Genomic DNA, 22,536 nt, shown 5'->3' on the forward strand with positions numbered 1-22,536 from the left:
CAGTATGTCTACTTATGTGACTGAAGAGACGAGGGTTCAGGTGTCTAAGTTCCTTCTTAGTAAACTAGGACTTACTCCTGGCCCAGTTACCAATCTGTTTCTTGTCAAGAACCTTTCCTGTTTTGAGCCTGCTGGAGTCTTCAAGTGTCTCCATGTCATCAACAAGCTGGTCGGCACAGAGTTTGATTTCATAGTTAATCAAAGCCGCCAGTGTGAAGTCTTTGTTAGGTGCATGACCCCTGTTGCGTGTATGAAGCTTCACGATGTGCTTCCTTTAACCTTTAAGTTTGATGAAGCTCGCGTGAAGTTTTGCAAGGTTAGCTTCCTTGAAACACTCCCAGAAGATGAAGACATTTTCCTCAAGGAACCAGCCAAGACCTTTTCAGCCAGCATGGAGAATCGTAGTATTACTCAACAGAAGCTTCTAGGTTACCCTGCCGGGTACTCTGATGCAAGCCTTGACATGGATTATGAGGAGAACATCAGAAGGACGGACACCACGATGAAGATTCTCGGTGTTTCTGAGGGTTCTCAAGAGGGTCTAGTTAGAGTGAACCTAAAATATCTGCTTTCACCTGAGTACATTGCCCATGCATACTCTGTTGTGCAATCCCCAGACCATGTCAAGTTTGCTGTTGAATACAACTCCAAGCTTTATATGAAGTTCAAGATCCCAATGATGGCTGAGGTGATGACCAAGAGCCACTACTTTGTTGATAGATTCATGATCAAGTTCTTTTTAGTCAAGACTGTCAGGAAGTGTTCATTCATGGAAGATATTGGCAGGAAATGTCCAGTATACAGTAGGCTCAAGAATGAAGACCATTTCGAAGACCATTTCGAGTCTGCTTGATTTCTTAATAGACGATATAGTGCCTTTCCCTTTCCCTAAGTGTTTTTTAGAAGCACAGTATGAACTCCATGTAATGTGGTGCTTTTGTATCAAGGCATAAAGCCCTTGATGTTTTGATTTTGTGTACTATATACTTTCTGTGTCTAGGTGGTTTGTTGAAACTTTTTTTTTAATGCTGCTTTTTCGTCGTGTGTAATGGATGCTATTTATTTGTACTTTTTTACGTAAGTCTGTGCTGGTGATGAGTGTGTGCTGACATTTTATATGCACATGTGTGACAAAATCTGAGTGTCACACATATCTTGCCTGATATACAATCTCTTTTTTTAACCTATCATTTTTGTTTTCTGTTCTTTTTTTAACAGGGTATGTCGTACATCACTAAGATGAGGAGGCCATCAGTTACTCGTCATGTTATGAGTAGGCTTGGAGAGTATCCTGGGAAAGTGCATGATCTTTACCTTTTCCGTGTGATGGATACTCGGCTTGATGGTATATTCATTTGTCTTGCACTAGCAAAGAAGCTGCTCACTAGGGATTTTCAGTACACTGTTAATCAGGGCAGCAAAACCAAAGTGTTCATCAGGCCCAGTGGGACAGATGATAAAGCTACTCTTCTAGCTGCTTCTGAATTTAAGTACATGCTGAATCACTATCATATCAAGATCATCAAGATAGAAGAGCTTCACTACAAGCCAGTTTCCAAGGATTTCTCTCTGAACAAACCAGTGTCGACATTCCCTTGTTCATATGATCATCTCTCAGTTGAAATGATGACTGAATTATCTTATCCTGTTGGTTTCTCTAGCCAAGGTGATAACATTAATGGTTTTTGCAACACAATAATGTCAGAGACGACCATGAGTCTTCTGGGTATTTCTGAAGGAGTGCAATCTGGTCTTCTCAATGTCATTGTCAAGTACTTCGTTCAACCTTCAACCATTGGGCTTGCACTTGAAGTTATCCCTACAGACTTTGAATTCAAGTATGCCATTGACCAGAATGGATCTTTTTACATGAAGTTCAAAAAGCCCGAGCAAGCTGAAGCTATTTCTAGGAGGCATTACTTCATTGGAGGCAAAATGATCAAGTTTTACTATGTGAAGACTGTCGAACAGTTGGATGAACAAGATGACACGGGCAAACTGTCTTTCCACAAGAAGCATCATACTGATGATTTCTATGTGCTTTTCTAGTCAATCTATGACTGTGTAGTCGTGCTTTCGTGTCATTAGTCACCTGGTGCCTTTTGTTTTGTTTCTAAAAACTTGTCATGTAATAAGTAGGTAGCAAGGACTTTACATGTTTTTTTACTCTTTCAGTGATGTATTTTTGCTTTATCATATCTGCAGTCAGTATGTTTTTTTTTTCTCTTGGGCACTATGATGTAATAAGTCTGTAGCAAGATATGCTATGTTATTTTTTTAACCTTTTTTTTCACTGTTTTTTTTGTTTCTCTTTTTTGTATGAGTGGTTTTATTGTTCTTCATTTGTATCCTTTTTCATCTGTCTTTTTTTTTGTCATTATGCCCCTGATTTGTATTCAAATCTTCTATTTTTTTTACTGGATGTTCAAAATATTGTCTAGCTTGCCGTCATTTTTTACAAGCAGTTATGAATATATTATAATTGTTCATGACGCCGGCATGTAGTCTATATTTTCTATTCTTTTAAAATTTTACAGTGGTTTTCTTTTAAATGGTTTTTCCATAGGTGGACAGATAAAATGGTTCTCTTTTTTGTAATGCATCGGTACTCATACTCTTAGTTTGTAATAGCTATCGAGCGTGACTGTATGTAGTTACCAACGCTGGTCTAATGTATTTACCGACACTTGGCATTACAGACATTTCTTTTTTGCACGTCCTCTTTTTTATTTTTTATTAGATTATAAAATAGAAATGTTGGATATTTTTTTCACTTTACTTATGCATAGCTCACTCCTTTTTATAGTGGTTGTTTATTCTCTTTTTTTTTCAGCTCAACTAAAGGAGCCAGTTAGACGCTTTTTTGTTCACTGCAATTTTTTTAATGCCACAGTTGGTGGAAGGTGAGACGACTACGCCTCAATAAATAGAGACCCCCTTATCACTTCTGCATCTCTTCTCACCCTTGGCTATTCCATTCTCCCTCTTTCTAGGTCAACACATCCACATCGAGCCATTGCTATTAGTGCTTCTTCTCCCTCAGTCCAGGCGGAAGGAATCCTCTTCTATCTATCTTTTTTTGGGTGGATCTTTTCCAAAGCTGCATCTGGACGGTAAGGCTTTTGTTTGCTCCCTTTTTCTGCCCCCGCGCGCCCCCCTCTGTCTGTTGACCTTTTTTGCTAAATCTAGAAAGTACCTGGACAACAACTTTTTAAATATATAACCAGATTCTGAAGATTTAACTCTATTTTTAGCAGATCTACAACAATATTCCTGTAGATCTAGTTTACTTTTTTGTAATCTATGAGAGCTCGTCTTCTATTTCCCTATAGTTTTACTCACAGATGTCCCTTTTTTTCATTGCACAGGGTTTTCCTTTTGATCTTTTCAAGATGGTCTGCAATGTATGTGGTAATCCAGATGGACCATGCAGGGCCAAAACGAGGGATTGCTCTTTTTTCATATCAGAGTTATTGGTTACCTCTGAAGATTGGATGGTACATTTTAATACTTTATTCTTCGTTTTTATACTTTGTTTTTGTGAGATTTATTTGCTGATTTCCTTTTTATCATTGCACCAATGTTTTTTTTTGTTCTACATATTTTTTGTTTTGCATGTTGTTCACTATACTTTTTTACTTTTTGGCAGAATGTTCCATGCTATGTTAGGAACCAGATAAACATGATATGTGCTGGCAGAACTGATATCTCTGTCTCTGATGAGTCTGGAACCACTCACACTTTCAATGTAGCTATGAATGAGTCGGTAACAAGTTTTTATGGTTGGGGGTGGAAGGAATTTCTGATCACGTCCAATTCCAAACCTGGTGATTTCCTTATGTTTCAAATGACCAATAACCCTGAGATACCAATTAAAGTAGGATGTTGCAAGTCAGCAACAATGTCTCAGTTCAGTAAGGTGCAATCTGGTACGTTGAATGATTCTGATAGTGAATCAAGTGATGAAGAACCAGATCAAAGTGATTCAAGTGATGGAGAACCAGATCAAGGTTGTACGATTTTTGTTTTACCTTTTTTTTGCACATTTCTTTTACAGATGATGCAAAATGCTTAGACCTTAAACAACATTAACTTATTCATTCCTTTTTCTTTTGTTTTTTGATTTTCTTTGTTATCAGTGTATGATCGACATAGTGTTGTTGTCATGACAAGGCCACTTGATTGGACTATGAATCTCTTGGCTAGCTGGAGAGCAATTGTCAACAGGAGAGGCATTGGTTTGGGACCATTGTTTCTGCACAAACTCACTGCCACAAACATTAACAATTCGCTGATGGTATGTATGTACTTTTGTGTCTCTTTTTATATGTGTCCCTTTTTAAAATGTTTAATTTTTTTGTACTCAAGATCATGATATGAACATGCATGTTTTATATATACTCAGGGTTGTTTCTTTTTTGTTGTTTGTACTGTGCAGAAAATTCCAAGCATGGTTGTCCAGGGTCTTAATCTCGAACCATCAGGTTCCGTGGTTCTATCAGCGGACAACACACCAGATGTCCTTGGACAGTTCCATCCCTCCACTGATGGTAGGATGATAATAAGTGTTCAAGCATGGGGAGAGTTTGCTGAAAAGAAGGGATTAGCAGCTGGTCAAGTGGTGATGTTTCTCTTCCATCAATATGGTGGTATCATCACATGCAGGCAGGGTGTTGTTATTACTGTCGATGTTATTTGAATATGTAACGAATCTGTGTATGTTGGAACATCGATCAAGTCCTTTATGTATCGTTTTGAAACACATTTGTTATCCATTTTCTATGTAACTGAACTATGTTTTGTAACTCAACTTTGTTTTGAGATCAATGTTTTTTACCAACCCATGTCATCTTTTGTTACCTCCTTCTTTTTATTTCTCTTTTTTCTGTAGACAAAGGTGGTCCTTGTTGTTTTTTAAGTGAACAAGGGAACCTACTTATCAACCATCCCATGCACTCTTCATCAACAAGTGACTTAATGTTTTACCAACCCATCTACTCTCTTGTTACCATCTTCTTTCTTTCTTTTTCTATAGACAAAGGTGGTCCTTTTTGGTTTTTTAAGGGAATAAGGGAACCTACTTATCAACCCTCCCATGCACTCTTCATCAATAGGTGGCTCAATGTTTTACCAACCCATCTACTCTTTTGTTACCTCCTTCTTTTTTATATTTTTTCTGTACACAAAGGTGGTCCTTTTTGTTTTTTAAGGGCATAAGGGAACCTACTTATCAATCATCCCATGCACTCTTCATCAATAGGTGGCTCAATGTTTTACCAACTTATCTACTCTTTTGTTACCTCCTTCTTTTTTTTCTGTTTCTGTACACAAAGGTGGTCCTTTTTGTTTTTTAAGGCAACAAGGGAACCTACTTATCAACCCTCCCATGCAGTCTTCATCAAACAGAGTGACTCAATGTTTTATCAACCCATCTACTCTCTTGTTACCATCTTCTTTTCTTTCTTTTTCTGTAGACAAAGGTGGTCCTTTTTGTTTTTAAGGGAACAAGGGAACCTACTTATCAACCCTCCCATGCACTCTTCATGAATAGGTGGCTCAATGTTTTACCAACCCATCTACTCTTTTGTTACCTCCTTCTTTCTTTTCTTGTTCTGTAGACAAAGGTGGTCCTTTTTTGTTTCTTAAGGGAACAAGGGAACCTACTTATCAACCCTCCCATGCACTCTTCATCAATAGGTGGCTCAATGTTTTACCAACCCATCTACTCTTTTGTTACCTCCTTCTTTTTTATTTCTCTTTTTTTTGTAGACAAAGGTGGTCCTTTTTTGTTTTTTAAGGGAACAAGGGAATCTAATTATCAACCCTCCCATGCACTCTTCATCAACAGGTGACTCAATGTTTTATCAACCCATCTACTCTATTGTTACCATCTTCTTTTCTTTTTTTTCTGTAGACAAAGGTGGTCCTTTTTGTTTCTTAAGGGAACAAGGGAACCTACTTATCAACCATCTCATGCACTACTCATCAACAGGTGACTGAATGTTTTATCAACCCATTTACTCTCTTGTTACCATCTTCTTTCTTTTTTCTGTAGACAAAGGTGGTCCTTTTTGGTTTTTTAAGGGAACAAGGGAATCTACTTATCAACCTCCCATTCAGTGTTTTAAGGGAATAAATTTTTGGTCGCCTGAGGTGCTCGCCGAAGCAGTGTCGTCTGAGGGGGCTCGCTGATGCAGGGCCTTATGAGGTTGTCACCAGAGTTGGGCCGGACGAGGGGTGTGTAGGGGAGAAAGGCACCGAGTCGAGTTGGCTAGGAGGTTGTGGGGGGTGTGCGCAAGGTTTGCGGCGACGGGCGTAGGGGGCGAGTCGGTGGTGGCCGAGAGAAGGGATTCGGGAGAGTTCCGGAGCGCGAGGAGGACAGAAGGGAGCTGCAGGCCGCGAGAATGGAGACGGTGGCGGTTGTGAGAAGGACAGGATGGAGGATGGGTAGGGGCAGTCGTGCAGCGAGGGAGATGTGCGGGGCAGACGCAAGTTTCCGAGTTTTTCTAAGGGTGAGACTATTTATCAACCCACTTATTTTTATCAACCCTCTTATTCAGTTTTCACCAATACGTTATTCAATGTTTTTTTTGTCAACTTTGTTTTTCATGTCTAGCGTCTCTTACTCTCTTTTTTGGGCCGTCCCTTTGTTTTTAGGCCCAGTCCAGTACAAAACACTACAAAGCATGCGTCTTCTCGAATCGACGGAGACCCCACACGTGCAGTTTCTCCCATTTACAGTTCTGGTCGCTTGAGAAGTGGGAGAGGCGGTTGATACCAGGCGGATAGGACGTTGTTGCAGGTTAAATCTCAAATCTTTGCCCATCCAATCTCTTTTCGATCTTTATTTCCTTCTTAATCTCTTTTCGCATTTCCTGTCTTAGTTGATTTTCCTAGCATTTTTGCAAGTTCTTAGGGCTTTTTGCTGGAGGAACTAATCTATCTCTTTCTGTTCCTTTTTCTGTCGAATCTGTGTTGCCACTCAAGTAATTTCTTCATCTCTTGTTTGTTCGAATCTTATCCTAATCGACTATTCTCTTCTGCTCATCCATTTTTACATTTCGCAGGTGAACAGTAAATACGAACATAAGGGGTTTTTTTTTTCTCTCTGTAGATTTGTTGCTGTTCATCTTTTTCTTTTGTCGGGGAGATCTGCTTCTGTATCTAGGCGGTGAGTACTTATCCTTCTTTTTTATGTATTTTTCATTAGCTTTTATGTAGATTTTAACTTCGCAATCTTCATGTTTTTTTAGTATGCATTGTTCTTATTTTCTAGGGGGGTAAGCCAAGAAATGAAATCCAATACTTTTTTTTGGTAATCTAATGGTCTCAAATCCATGTTATTTTACCAGCAGCAAAGTACATATAATGATAATTATCAACATTCATTCATTGTAGTCACCAAGGTACCTTTTCTTTTTAATAATCTGCTCATTGATGTTCTTTCCCGTCAGTTATTTGGGGTTATTTTTTAGATAAACTACAGTTATACTTGGTTATGTATGACATTTTTTTTGCAGAGTAAATATTTTTTTTATGTTCATGTTCTTTATTACACATTACTTTGCCTAGCAGCAAGCCAACAAAATGTGATCCTATATATTCTTTTTCTCCAGGGGCACTCCGCAGCAAGTTATCTCCCTTTTGCTGTTCCTTCTCATCTTTTTTTCTTTTTTCCAGTGACCTCTTCGTGTCCCTCTCATAATGGATGAGGAAGGCAAGTTTAGCAATCCCAGCAGTGACAAGGATCAGGAAGAAGTGGTTAGCAATCAAAACAGTGATACGGATGAGGAGGTGTATGTTAGGACTGACATCACTGAAACCCGTAAGATGTTTGCACACACGGCTGAGATTGAGGTTGTCTATACTGATGACACCCATAAAGCAGCCGAGATTATCGACATGTACGAGCAATGGCTTATGAAGGAGAAAGACAAGTTCGTGGGTCTTGACTTTGAGTATTGTGACCCAGAATATAATGATGACTATCGTATTGCGGTTGTTCAACTGTCGATGAACAATCATGTATTGGTATACCAATGGTCTAGGTATGATTTTTCAACTTCCATTTATTTTTTGTTGTGTGTTTTAATCAGTGTTGAAAGCAGATTTTTTCATATCTTATATCCTTCTGTTTTTATGTTTTTGCAGTAGCCTGAAGTGGTGTCCGAAACTTATGGATTTCTTACGCAGCGGCGTACATTTTGCTAGTGTTGACATAAGGAATGACAAAATAGCAATCAAGCAAAGTTGGAATATTGAGATACCAGCTGAGTGCCACATTGATCTTCAAGACTTGTTCAAGCTCGATCGTGACAGGACTGGTATGGCTGACATGGCAGCCAGCCTCATAGACAGTAGCTACAAAGTAATGAAGCAGAAGTTCCCATCTATTCAGCACAAGTTCTGGGAGAAGAGTCCGCTTGATGATATTAATATTGAGTATGCAGCCAGAGATGGTTATGTTGCGTATCAACTGTATCGTACAATTCTTGCCTGCAACTATGGACAGCGGCACATGCTACCTCCGCAAGCAACACCAACAGCATTGCAACCCAGTTCAACGGGTGGCACAGAGGCTTCTTCATCGAGCACCTGCAAAGTAAAAAAAGTATTGGTTGGCACGAAGCGACCAAGTGGGGACGAAGGGTGGACACAAATTCGCATGACTGATGGGCATGAATATTGGAGTGGCGCGTCCTGGAAATTTCCCATGTATTATGAAACAAGCCCTCCTCATTATCTTGCGGGCCAGTGGGATGATTGGCCAGAGGACAAGAAGCCGAAGATAGATTGGAGTGATGATGCCCCCGCCGACACACCCGTGTTTTATGCTCCGTGAAGTGTGTATGTTCATACTAGGCTTTTTGTAAATGGGTTGAACTACTTGTCTAAAATGCAAAGTGTGTGTTTTGCACTTGAAAACATCTTCAAGGAATTTGCTGTGTGTACGTCGAAAATTCAAGTGTGTGAGTGTGTAGCTGAATAAGGGCTATTATGTTTTTGGCGTGTGATCCTTGTTACAAATGAAAATCCTGTCTCTACACTTGAACAAATCTTAAACGATTTAATACCCGTGTTCATACTGTGTTTTTATGTATGTATCTGAGATGTTTACTCTTCATCATGAAAAATGATCAACAAATATGTACCAACCCTCACATGTACTTTTTATCAACAATTGAGTTAATGTTTTACCAACCCATCTACTTTTTTGTTACCTCCTTCTTTTATTTTCTCTTTTATTTTGTTGTAGACAAAAGGTGGTCCTTTTTGTTTTTTAAGGGACCAAGGGAAACAATAATTATCTACCCATACATTCACTATTCATCAACACATGAGTCCACGTGTTACCGACCCATTTTCATTATTTTTAGCTGCATCTATTTTTTCTTATATATGAACTTTTTCGTTTCTTTTTTGTTTCTTACGTGAATACGGGGAACCTAGTAATCAACCCTCCCATGCACTCTTCATTAAGAGTTGACTCAATGTTTTTTACCAACCCATGTCATCTTTTGTTACCTCCTTCTTTTTATTTCTCTTTTTCTGTAGACAAAGGTGGTCCTTTTTGTTTTTTAAGTGAACAAGGGAACCTACTTATCAACCCTCCCATGCACTCTTCATCAATAGGTGGCTCAATGTTTTCCCAACCCATCTACTCTTTTGTTACCATCTTCTTTTTCTTTCTTTTTCTGTAGACAAAGGTGGTCCTTTTTGTTTCTTAAGGGAACAAGGGAATCTACTTATCAACCATCTCATGCACTATTCATCAACAGGTGACTCAATGTTTTATCAACCCATTTACTTTCTTGTTACCATCTTCTTTCTTTCTTTTTCTGTAGACAAAGGTGGTCCTTTTTAGATTTTTAAGGAAACAAGGGAACCTACTTATCAACCTCCCATGCACTCTTTTCATCAATAGATGACTCAATGTTTTTACCAACCACCTACTCTTTTGTTACCTCCTTCTTTTTATTTCTCTTTTTCTGTAGACAAAGGTGGTCCTTTTTGTTTTTTAAGTGAACAAGGGAACCTACTTATCATCCCTCCCATGCACTCTTCATCAATAGGTGACTCAATGTTTTACCAACCCATCTACTCTCTTGTTACCATCTTCTTTCTTTCTTTTTCTATAGACAAAGGTGGTCCTTTTTGGTTTTTTAAGGGAATAAGGGAACCTACTTTATCAACCCTCCCATGTACTCTTCATCAATAGGTGGCTCAATATTTTACCAACACATCTACTCTTTTGTTACCTCCTTCTTTTTTTTTCTGTTCAGAAAGGTGGTCCTTTTTGTTTTTTAAGGCAACAAGGGAACCTACTTATCAACCCTCCCATGCACTCTTCATCAACAGGTGACTCAATGTTTTATCAACCCATCTACTCTCTTCTAACCATCTTCTTTCTTTCTTTTTCTGTAGACAAATGTGGTCCTTTTTGTTATTTCAGGGAACAAGGGAACCTACTTATCAAACCTCCCATGCACTCTTCATCAATAGGTGGCTCAATGTTTTACCAACCCATCTACTCTCTTGTTACCTCCTTCTTTTTATTTCTCTTTTTTTGTACACAAAGGTGGTCCTTTTTGTTTTTTAAGGGAACAAGAGAACCTACTTATCAACCCTACCATGCACTCTTCATCAACAGGTGACTAAATGTTTTATCAACCCATCTACTCTCTTGTTACCTCCTTCTTTTTATTTCTATTTTTTTGTAGACAAAGGTGGTCCTTTTTGTTTTTTAAGGGAACAAGGGAACCTACTTATCAACCCTCCCATGCACTCTTCATCAACAGGTGACTCAATGTTTTTATCAACCCATCTACTCTCTTGTTACCATCTTCTTTCTTTCTTTTTCTGTAGACAAAGGGGGTCCTCTTTGGTATTTTAAGGGAACAAGGGAACCTACTTACCAACCCTCCCATGCACTCTTCATCAAAAGGTGGCTCAATGTTTACCAACCCATCTACTCTTTTGTTACCTCCTTCTTTTTTTCTTTTTCTGTACACAAAGATGGTCCTTTTTGTTTTTTAAGGGAACAAGGGAACCTACTTATCAACCATCCCATGCACTCTTCATCCAATAGGTGGCTCAATGTTTTACCAACCCACCTACTCTCTTGTTACCTCCTTCTTTTTATTTCTCTTTTTTTGTAGACAAAGGTGGTCCTTTTTGTTTTTTAAGGGAACAAGGGAACCTACTTATCAACCCTCCCATGCACTCTTCATCAATAGGTGGCTCAATGTTTTACCAACCCATCTACTCTCTTGTTACCTCCTTCTTTTTTTCTTTTTCTGTGCACAAAGGTGGTCCTTTTTGTTTTTTAAGGGAACAAGGGAACCTACTTATCAACCATCCCATGCACTCTTCATCAATAGGTGGCTCAATGTTTTACCAACCCATCTACTCTCTTGTTACCTCCTTCTTTTTTATTTCTCTTTTTTTTGTAGACAAAGGTGGTCCTTTTTGTTTTTTAAGGGAATAAGGGAACCTACTTATCAACCCTCCCATGCACTCTTCATCAACAGGTTACTCAATGTTTTATCAACCCATCTACTCTCTTGTTACCATCTTCTTTTCTTTCTTTTTTCTGTAGACAAAGGTGGTCCTTATTTGTATTTTAAGGGAATAAGGGATCCTACTTATTAACCCTCCCATGCTCTCTTCATCAATAGGTGGCTCAATGTTTTACCAACCCATCTACTCTTTTTGTTACCTCCTTTTTTTCTTTTTCTGTCCACAAAGATGGTCCTTTTTGTTTTTTAAGGGAACAAGGGAACCTACTTATCAACCATCCCATGCACTCTTCATCAATAGGTAGCTCAATGTTTTACCAACCCATCTACTCTCTTGTTACCTCCTTCTTTTTTATTTCTCTTTTTTTTGTAGACAAAGGTGGTCTTTTTTTGTTTTTTAAGGGAACAAGGGAACCTACTTATCAACCCTCCCATGCACTCTTCATCAACAGCTGACTCAATGTTTTATCAACCCATCTACTCTCTTGTTACCATCTTCTTTCTTTCTTTTTCTGTAGACAAAGGTGGTCCTTATTTTGTATTTTAAGGGAATAAGGGAACCTACTTATCAACCCTCCCATGCTCTCTTCATCAATAGGTGGCTCAATGTTTTACCAACCGATCTACTCTTTTGTTACCTCCTTCTTTTTTTCTTTTTCTGTGCACAAAGGTGGTCCTTTTTGTTTTTTAAGGGAACAAGGGAACCTACTTATCAACCATCCCATGCACTCTTCATCAATAGGTGGCTCAATGTTTTACCAACCCATCTACTCTCTTGTTACCTCCTTCTTTTTATTTCTCTTTTTTTGTAGACAAAGGTGGTCCTTTTTGTTTTTTAAGGGAACAAGGGAACCTACTTATCAACCCTCCCATGCACTCTTCATCAACAGGTGACTCAATGTTTTATCAACCCGTCTACTCTCTTGTTACCATCTTCTTTCTTTCTTTTTCTGTAGACAAAGGTGGTCCTTATTTGTATTTTAAGGGAATAAGGGAACCTACTTATCAACCCTCCCATGCTCTCTTCATCAATAGGTGGCTCAATGTTTTACCAACCCATCTACTCTCTTGTTACCTCCTTCTTTTTATTTCTCTTTTTTTTGTAGACAAAGGTGGTCCTTTTTGTTTCTTAAGGGAACAAGGGAACCTACTTATCAACCATCTCATGCACTATTCATCAACAGGTGACTCAATGTTTATCAACTCTACTTATCAACCCTCCCATGAACTCTTCATCAACACCTTAGTCCATATGTTACCAACACTCCCATTCAGTCTTTATCAACATGTATATGGAAGCTTAACCAACACCTACATTATTATGTTACCAAGAAGGGAATTGCGGAAGAAGGGAATTGTCATGTTGCAAGTCGTAGTTCATTTCATTTGCAAGTGGATTATGCTGCTCCCCTCCCTTTTTTTTAACCCTAAAATTTCACTAGCCCAAAAAGAGAATAAGGGAATAGTTAATATTTTACTACGTGAACATGTAAAGGGAATTGCCCACGTGCAGCAAGCAAATTAACGTACGACAACCCAACTTGTGTCACGAGCGGAAAGGGAATTGCGGAAGGCAAATCAATTAAGGCACGTAACCTCTGTGGTCCACAATTACCACGAAAGGGAAACGCGGTTTTATGGTTTTATTCCCAAATTGGGTTGTCCGAAACCGATCGCTTGATTTAATCCTGGCGCGCGAGCGCCAGCTAGGGCCGCCCAAGTTCCAGGCCAAATCCCTCCTAACCCCGAGCCAACAACGACATTCCCGGGTCGGCCCTAGCGGAGATTCGCATGTGGTTTGGAAGTACGACATGCCGATCGAGTCGAATTTCTGTATTTTTTTTTATCTTTGATCTGTTTTTCGCACTAAGGGAACGCGCAAAGGTGCCGACGGCCGTCATGCCGTCGGCACAGCTAGAATAGCCGTCGGCACAATCCTGTGCCGACGGCAGCCGTCGGCACCTCGTCGTCGGCACAATACATTCTCGGCACAGATCCAGTTGCCGTCGACACATATTGGCCGTCGGCACAGCATCTTGTGCCGACGGCAAAGCCGTCGGCATAGAAATAACCCGTTTGCCAATTCTGGTTCGAATTTTTTTAAAAAAGAATAATTTTTTTAAAAAAAATTATTTTTTTTCCTAATTTTTTTTAATCTCTCATATGGATTATTTTAACTCTAACTACACTTAATATTAGGTCTAATTCTACTCATGATGAAACTTCCCGGTTGGTCACCCAACCTCACACTACTCCAACTCTAGCACGCTTAACTTCTTTGTTCCATCTAGACCAACTTCCATGAAAGAAACAACACCTTGTTGATAATACTACCATATCAATCCTATTAATCTCTATTCTTTGATGTTGCACATCTTTATTTTTTTTTTGAATTTCAACCAATTACCCACATAAACTACAATGAATAAGTATATTAATGTTGAATTCAAATGACAATAAAATGATTTTATATTTTCTTTTCTACTTAATATGTAATAATTAATATCTTTAAATCCGTAAAGCAGAATTTGACAAATAATATGTCTAAATCGATCAGAAAAATGAGAGGAATCCAAATATGACATTTATATATTATATTCTGAACCTAAAAATGATTTTTCCAAAAAATCATGAGGATTAGATATGCACCTGTAGTTCAAATATGTGCCGACGGCAGTCCTGACGCTGTTACTTCGCCGTTACGGCGGAGAGGCTGTACCGACGGCCGAAACTGTGCCGACGGTTGCCGTCGGCACAGACCTTCATGTGCCGACGGTTTTCCTGTGCCGACGGCTAACCTGCTGGCCTGGCCGGAACGGGTCCTGTGCCGACAGCCCCGATATTTTGCCGTCGGCATAGGATCTGGCCGTCAGCACCTCGGCGCGTTCCCGTAGTGTCGTGTGCTCTATTAATTCATCTCTTCTCCCTATTCCTTTGTGCACACTAACTATGTATTTAACGCATTACCTGGAACCGTGGGGCCTAGTCAGAGAAAAAGTCTCTCCTCCCTATACATTGGTGCACACTAACCATGCATGCAAGAAATTCCTTTTGGATTGGCATGAATCGAACAAAGAAGATGAGTCGCTTGTCTTGTCGATACGAGCCGATGCTTTGCCATGTGTTGAACCTGTTCAAAGAGAGCTATGGTTGGCTTTTTACATAATAGTGGATGGTCTAAACTCAGCCATAGAAAATTGCACGTGCGTTCAAATTTCTAAAACGTGCAATTTCAGCGATAAGATGAGCGTACGCATGGGGACTCAGCAGCTAGCGGCGGAACATTGCAAAGTATCTGTGTACAACATGATCATCTCGCTAGGCGGTTTCAGGTTGCCACGATCCCCAAGCCCCAAATCGTAACCACTGCCGCGCTCCAACAGTGCGGAGATCGCGATAACTGCCCGCCTTTAGATACGGGGAAGAAACCTTTAATACGCCCTACGGCAACAGAAACGGAGGAAAGCGGATGGATCCATTGAGTGGGAGGCTAAGCTAGGTAGATCGGCGCGCGTACACACATACGATAAGATGGCCGACGGCGAGGTGGTGGTGGCGGAGGCCGACGAGTGTAGCAGATGGATCATGACGGGCCTTTCGTGCTTAGCCTGCGTCTTCCTTTCCTGCATCTCGTTCCTGGCGGGCAAACACGTCGACGAGGACTCCCTCATGGTGCTCCTCGTGCTTCTGCTCGGCTTGACGGGGTTCATGCTTTTCATCACCTGCTGTTTTCTTCTTTACGAGCAGTGTACCGGCATTTTTATTAATCCACGGCGAAGTTTGGCAGATGATATGTTGATGTTCTTCGATTAATACTACATCGCAACTGCTACATTTGGTCCTACATTTTTGTCTATCGATGCCCCAGTGTAGATTACTCGATACTAGCATTATGCCCGCGCGTTGCTGCGTAACAACAACTATTATGAGTCATTTCTTGTTATTATTTATTTTCATATATTTGATATATACGTCAAACAGTAGCACATATGCCCATGGGTTGCTCTGGATTGGCTTTGTTGCTTATCTTTTATATAGTTGAAAGTTTGTCTGCTAAAAATAACTTCTAGATTTATCTTCGTAACAAAAACCGTTAGTGAAGGAAGCTGCTAGGCTTCTTTGGCATTCCTAGTTCGTCAACATCAGCCTAGCATCAGATATTGCTCGACACTGGTTATTGCTGATAATGGCACCCACGCTCGCAGTACCCTGTTTCAGAAAGAAAAGTTCCACCCACATTAGTTTTTCGTCAATCAGCAGGATAGGGTACCTAGGATGCCGTCATGTAGCGGCACCCTACTCCTCCTCCGCATCTGCTCGCTGTTCCAGTTGCCCACAACCTTCAGAACAGCATGTCGGCCATAGAACTATTTTCCATGAGCGCGGGCTGGTAAGCATCGCCGCAAAAGAACAGTTCCGCTTGTAAAGCTCCGTGTTGATTGCCATCTCTTCATCCACGTATCAGACTTTGGGCTCTCAAATCATGTAATTCGAGGTCTGCAATTCGTGGGCGGTAGGAAAGGATCCAGAGAGCAGGCGTCGCCGACTATGTCCTTGATCAGCGGCAGCATGTCGGCCAGCCATGAGGCCATGCTGGAAGGGTTCGTGCAGATCGACTCCAAGGCTTGCCTCGGTCGTGTCCTAGGCTGGCCTTCGATCCCATACCAGCTTGCGATCAACGCCAGCTGGCACTATAGCATCTTGAGGCGCCGCTCCGTCGTTTCTTCGATCGATGGTCCTATCCTCGTGCTTGGGGCAGGTATTGGGTAGTTTCCGTTGTGGTTGATCTCGCCTCCTCCTTCTTAGGCCTTCATCGACCTTGCGTGTATATATATACCAGGGTTGAGAGCTAGGAAAGGGGCACGGTACGGAAGCCTCTACGACTCTACGTGATCGACCAGGAGTTTCCAAAACCATCCGAGACCGTGTGCACCACAGCCCATGCAGCAATACCTATTATGCTATTACCTGCCTCCTTTTGGTATCCGTGCGTTGCCACGGGTCCTCAAATTATATTTCTCAATACACATATATAATTCACAACTTAAAATAAATCAATGGTCATAATGTACCACACCATGATAATACTGAACACAATAACAAGATCGCATTATTGTGCATATACGTGGTTCCAAGATCTAGATCTTCTTATTACTCTTTCGCGGTAAGCCCCACACCTGTGTTTTGAGTCGTCATAACTGTCAACTCAACAACCTCTTCTTTCGGATATATTATTGTCTCACAAAACATGAGTGTTGCGAACACAGGTATAACTGACGAAATACTTCTTTTCTGATTTTTCTGATTAGTCCAAACAACACTTTTATATTCGTAAATATCCAAAGACAACCCTGTATCGTAGCCTTCTGTGTAAAACATACAAAAGGGACTCCTCACTCCTTGAAGAAAAGGAAACCCTTTGTTGAAAAGGAATGTGAACGATGTAAAGCCAACCGCCTCCTCGCTCTCTCGAGCTCAGCCACTTTATCGTGCTCCACCACTCTCGCAGCTGGTCCCTCCCGTGCCTCTCCATCACCGGGGCGAGGATCACCGCAGTTCCGTGTTCCGTGGCCTTCAGAGACCACACCTAGTAGGCACATCACCATACACCGGCACCACACTATCGTCGTCGTGGCCGTCCTCCATCTGAGACCATGGATCTGGTTGTTTGTGGTCGCTCCCGCCTCTCTATCCACATCTTGGTTGTGGCTGTCGGGGAACTCCAATTATGGCCACACGATTCGGCCTCGACGTCCTTACCTTCAGCAAAGAGACCTTCACTGACAAGGTATACGTTGTGCAAGCTCATTACCCTTCTAGAAATCGTAACAACTATTTGCAACATAGCATAAAAAGAAAGTAGCTCCTGCATTTCCCTCCCACTGTCTTATCTTTTTTTCAGAAAGTTGTGTAAACGATAGAATTCTATATGAATGTCTAAATTTGTAACTAAAACATGTATAAAGATTAACTAAATACCTTATAAAATCATGATTTTAACCATGTTTTGATAAACTCGGCATGGCTGAATTTAAGCATTGTATAATGTTGCCGTTTTCGACCATGATGTTGTGTCAGGCTATCGTGTGTTGGTTTCACTTCAACAGCAACTATGCTCTCTCTAGCTCCATTTTTCTTGTTTCTAAAAAATAGATCCCTCCTTTCTAACAAGACCATCTAGCTCCCTATTAAAGATAATAAAAACTAAATGATCAATAATAGAACTGCAAATACAAATATAGCATTGTTCTAAAAAAGTATGATTTTTTGATAATGATAAGATGCTAAGAAGTTCATGACAATTAGAGCTGTCTTATTCAGTCTTACTAAATCCTTTTCAAATGACAATGACACTTACTGAAATATAATAAAAGAAAAATGTGCATGCCAATTCTTGGTGAAGTTAGATGGAATATCATGCATCCAAAAGCTAAAAAGTACAACAGATATTGTCCCAATGATGCCAATGATCAATACAAGCATATTGTCCCAGAAGCTAAAAAGTACAGGCTATTCGAGGAGGAAAAACTCATGCATGCTACAAAATCAAAATCTTTTAGCGAGATAGTACTTGCCCAAAACTCAAAAGAAATAGATGCACTATAAACGGTGTGGCTCTTACCATGACAATAATGAATATTTGCAATCCCCTTTATCCAAATGTCTCATAATTGCAGTCAAATCTGGGAAAAACATATGCACTGCTACAAAACCAAAACGTCGGATATGACAAGAAAAGATCACCCAAGTTCTCAAATAATCTACATGGCAGCCCCATGCAGACTATTGCGTGCTAGGAATAGATGATTGGTATGAAGAGAAGTACTATGATATCTTTGATTTGCTCATTCAGCGTGAAACACCGAAAAATATTCTCGTTTCAAGGGAACTTCACCGATTCACCTATAGCTACAAAAAAACTTGGAAGATTTTAAATGTTCCATGTGTTGTAATTTTTTTTGGCCTTCTCATAAGATATTTCAACTAAGATATAATAATGAATTTGTTATGGGCGTTATTCAAGATGATGTTTTGAATGATAGCACGATCTGCTTCTTATGTGACACAATTAATTACTCTACTGCAAATAGTTTAATGTTCAAGTTACAAGTACTTACAACATTCTAAGATTAACAGTGTTAATTGTTCAGACTCAAAGAAGGATAAAGGAATAAAGTGACGTCAGAATTTAACTACCATGTAGATTAAAATTACTAACCTCAACCTCAGGAACGATAAGGAAAATGACCACATCAGAATGAACTAAAATAGCGGCGCCTATTTATTAAAAGGGAAAGCAAACCATACAACAACATTCCATTTGTAGCCTCGTGATATTTCACAAGAACAAACAGAAAGAAATTATAGATGTGTCATTTGAAAGGAAACATAAGACTAAAATTAAGGAGATACGGACCAATAATTGGACGAAGAGTCGGGACACATCCAACAGGAGAAACCTGAACACTTTCTGGCAGTAGACAGTCAAAAAACCGAACCTAGAGTTTTGAGGGAGAAAATGCAACCTGTAGCCACTTAGCTATGATTTTCACCAATCCAGGATGTAAAAGTAATAATGATAGTGATACCAACCTACTCTGGGCCAGCCGATTCATCCAACCAGGGATGAGAGTTCTTACAGCAAGTGATTGCAGTTTGAAATCAAATGGTATGTGTTTTCATGATACTTCCCTGCTAGTTTTTCAATGAACGAGCGGAACTCTTCCTGAGACATGTCAGTTGTGCCTAGCCACACCGTCTTTCTATAGACAAAGCCAGGGCAACATTTTGATTCCACCTCAAATACACCACTGGAAGAGAAATCATGGGCCCCAAATCCATATTTCATGCCATGTACTGCTCATTAGGGCGGGAAATGGGTAAAAACATGAGTTCAAGCTTTTGAAATGCACATTAGAAAAGGAAAAAGGGCGTGTGCTCTAACCAACCAGTCACATCTCAGTTCTCGAAAAAGGAAAAATATAGCCATGGCAAACAAAAGTGAAATGTCACACGCAGCCATGCTTGATTCGGCCTGATTTGAACAATGCATGCACTGAAATAAACCTGCAGTCAGTCTCAGTTCTTGAATTTTAGTGAATGGCAAACTGGACTATGGAAGTTTTTTTTTCCTGGATGTCCAGAGAACCTATGAATAATAATATTACTCTTGAACCTTAACAATAAGAAGTCATCAATTTGTTTCATGGAAAACAGAGTGTACCAACACGGATATCATGCACAATTCGTCCCCTAACCCCATTATTTTCTCTAGCATTGATCAGACATGGCAAAATATTTTTGGAAATCGTCCAACAAAACTCATTTCTCTACGATGGAAGTGACCAAAACACTTAAAGCAATTTCATCCTAAAATAGCAACAACAATAGCAAAATTGTGCAAAATCGCAACATACCCAACTGTTTGTCTGGAAGATGCAAAATCAGCCGTCCTACCAATATTAATAGGGGGCAGAATCACATGCATGGAAGCATCCCCTGGAAAAAAAAGGGATGTGTCAAAGAAAGAACCCATACCTTCGATTTCGGAGTGAAAGGCCCCGAAGCCAGGGGTGGCAAAGAAAGAACCGATACATATTCTAGGAGACCTAAACTGACGGCCGTGGGTGGCTTGAGTTGCCGGTGTTGATAGAAGTACTGGATCTCCGCCTCAACTTCAGACCTCAAGTATATGGATGTTGGTATGTTTCTGATTCTAAAATATTAACCGGTTTGCGAAGTGATAAATACAGGGCATGCAAAATCATCTATTCTAAACTGGAACTCTACAGTTTTAGAGGAAACAAATAAACAACCAAAACTCAGGACACGAATGCTATTCTAAATACGTGACATGGAAATAGCAGTAATATTCTGAACATAACATCGAAGGAAAGTCTACCAACCTTGCACCTAGAGACATTTTTTTTCATTACCATAACTAAAATCTGACGGTAGGCATTCGCGCAATATTTGAAAAGCAAAGCATACCAGAATAACATAAAATTTAAGTGCCAGGCTTGCAACTAACCTTTGGCATGATTTTTGCATACCACATACAACTTTCTTCCCTCAAATCTTCAATCAATGACTTCCCACAGCTCTTCTCGCTCAACATATGGATGAACTATCATTGTTAAGAGATTGGCGGGAGTCCTTTCCATGTAAGGCTTCTTGCCTCAGCTAGCCGAACATAGCAGGGTAAAATGGTTCCTGTATTTGTTTAAAATATTACTGAACATTGTAATTCAAGCTAGCTGACCACACATGCTACTTAGAGTGAAAGAGGGGACTCAAGTTTATTAAGTTGTATCATGTGCATAAAAACTAAAAACAAGACAGATTCCATGATAATGTAAAAGATAAATTTATTCTGGCTGCTTTTAGCTCTGCAAAAAAAACTCTGGTATTAAAGAGAGTACATACACCCAGAAGAATGTACAAATTTGATGTTTTATATTAATAAAATTTGTTAATTTCTGTACATATAATTTCAGAGAAGCTTCTACATGGTTTACTCTATAATCATTCCACAAAGCTAAGTAACAACTACATCACTACTGAGACATAATATTCAGTCTGTAATCACAGTAAGTACACAAAATCATCCCAAAGCGACACTAATAAGACATGACACTTAGTCTGTAACCATTCCACGTAGCTAAGTAACAACTACATAGTTTAGGTACCTCCAGATAGAGTTTGAAGCTAATTGATAAAAGCTCACCTTGGGATCTCGTATGAGTGAACTATTTCTTCAAGTTCAACTTTAGCTTTATCAAACTTCTTGACATCACTGAATGTTGTGCTCGAATCTCTTCACGCAATCCAAGGACTGTCTATTTATTATTATTCAAAGTCAATATAACTTACTGCTAAAATTGATTAAGCATCAGGGGCATTTGCATGACAAGCCTTTACCAATTCATCTATATTCAATCAGAGCATGTAGAATGTCAATATCAAGTATGAGAGCAGAAAGTTGTACCATTACAGAACTCATAAACTAAAGGTGCAGAGTAAAATAGCATGATGAATTTTAATTCATTGAATGAAGGATGCACTTGAACAAGCAGGGCTGCGGGTTGCCAAGCACTTATTCAGAATCAGTTTTAAGAAATAGTATTGCTGCATTGCATATATAAGAGGACAATGTTCAGGTAACTTTGCCCACTGGGAAAGCTCTGTCAAACATCTGATTGTGCTTCAGTTTGTGTAACAACAGAACAAGTGTACCAAGGCATGTTATAGGAGGAATTACATATGCTATATCATTAGATCCAGGAAAAGAACACGTAGAAATCATGAACGCACAACCTTTACTCATCTTCGGCCAGGTCGCCAGCCTTCGGCATCATGGCCGATGTGCGCGCCGGCAGCACCTGCGCGGCGGAGAGGAAGGACGCTGGGTGAAGATCTCGCCATCCATCGGTCTAGCCTATACGTCCATCGATCTAGCCCCCGGGCCACCGGCCGGTGTAGTCCATGCGGCAGCGGAGAGGAAGGACGTTGGGTGAAGATCTCGCCGTCCATCGATCTATCCCCTGCGGCCATCGATCTGGCCCCCGGGCTAGCGGCCGGTGCAGTCCATGTGGCGGCGGTCGGTAGCTCGAGCTGTCACGTGGGAAAGCTAGCGGTGGGGTGGGCGTGGCGGCGGCGATCCTGGGACGGCGCTGCTCAGGGCTATAGCCAGAACAGAAAGACCGAGGAAGATCGGGGATGGTTTGGAAAGCTAGCGAGACAGGTGCAAATTCATTGGGCCTGGCCCATGTGGACGACGGAGCGACGACGAAAGGAACGACAACGACGAAACGTATTGGCAGAATAAGGAACCATTTTAGTCTTTTTAAGTAGTAGAGATTCATGTGTTAACTTCCTACTAAATTGACAAGTCAGGACAAAAGTTTCATCCCAAATTAGTCTCCCCATGCAATTCATAAGATTGAAAAGGACTCCTAATTTTTTTGGCAAACAATGCGGACCTCTTGCACCCTAGCAATATTACACGAAAAAGAAG

The sequence above is a fragment of the Lolium perenne genome, chromosome 5 (assembly GCF_019359855.2).
Source record: "Lolium perenne isolate Kyuss_39 chromosome 5, Kyuss_2.0, whole genome shotgun sequence".
Classification (NCBI taxonomy): domain Eukaryota; kingdom Viridiplantae; phylum Streptophyta; class Magnoliopsida; order Poales; family Poaceae; genus Lolium; species Lolium perenne.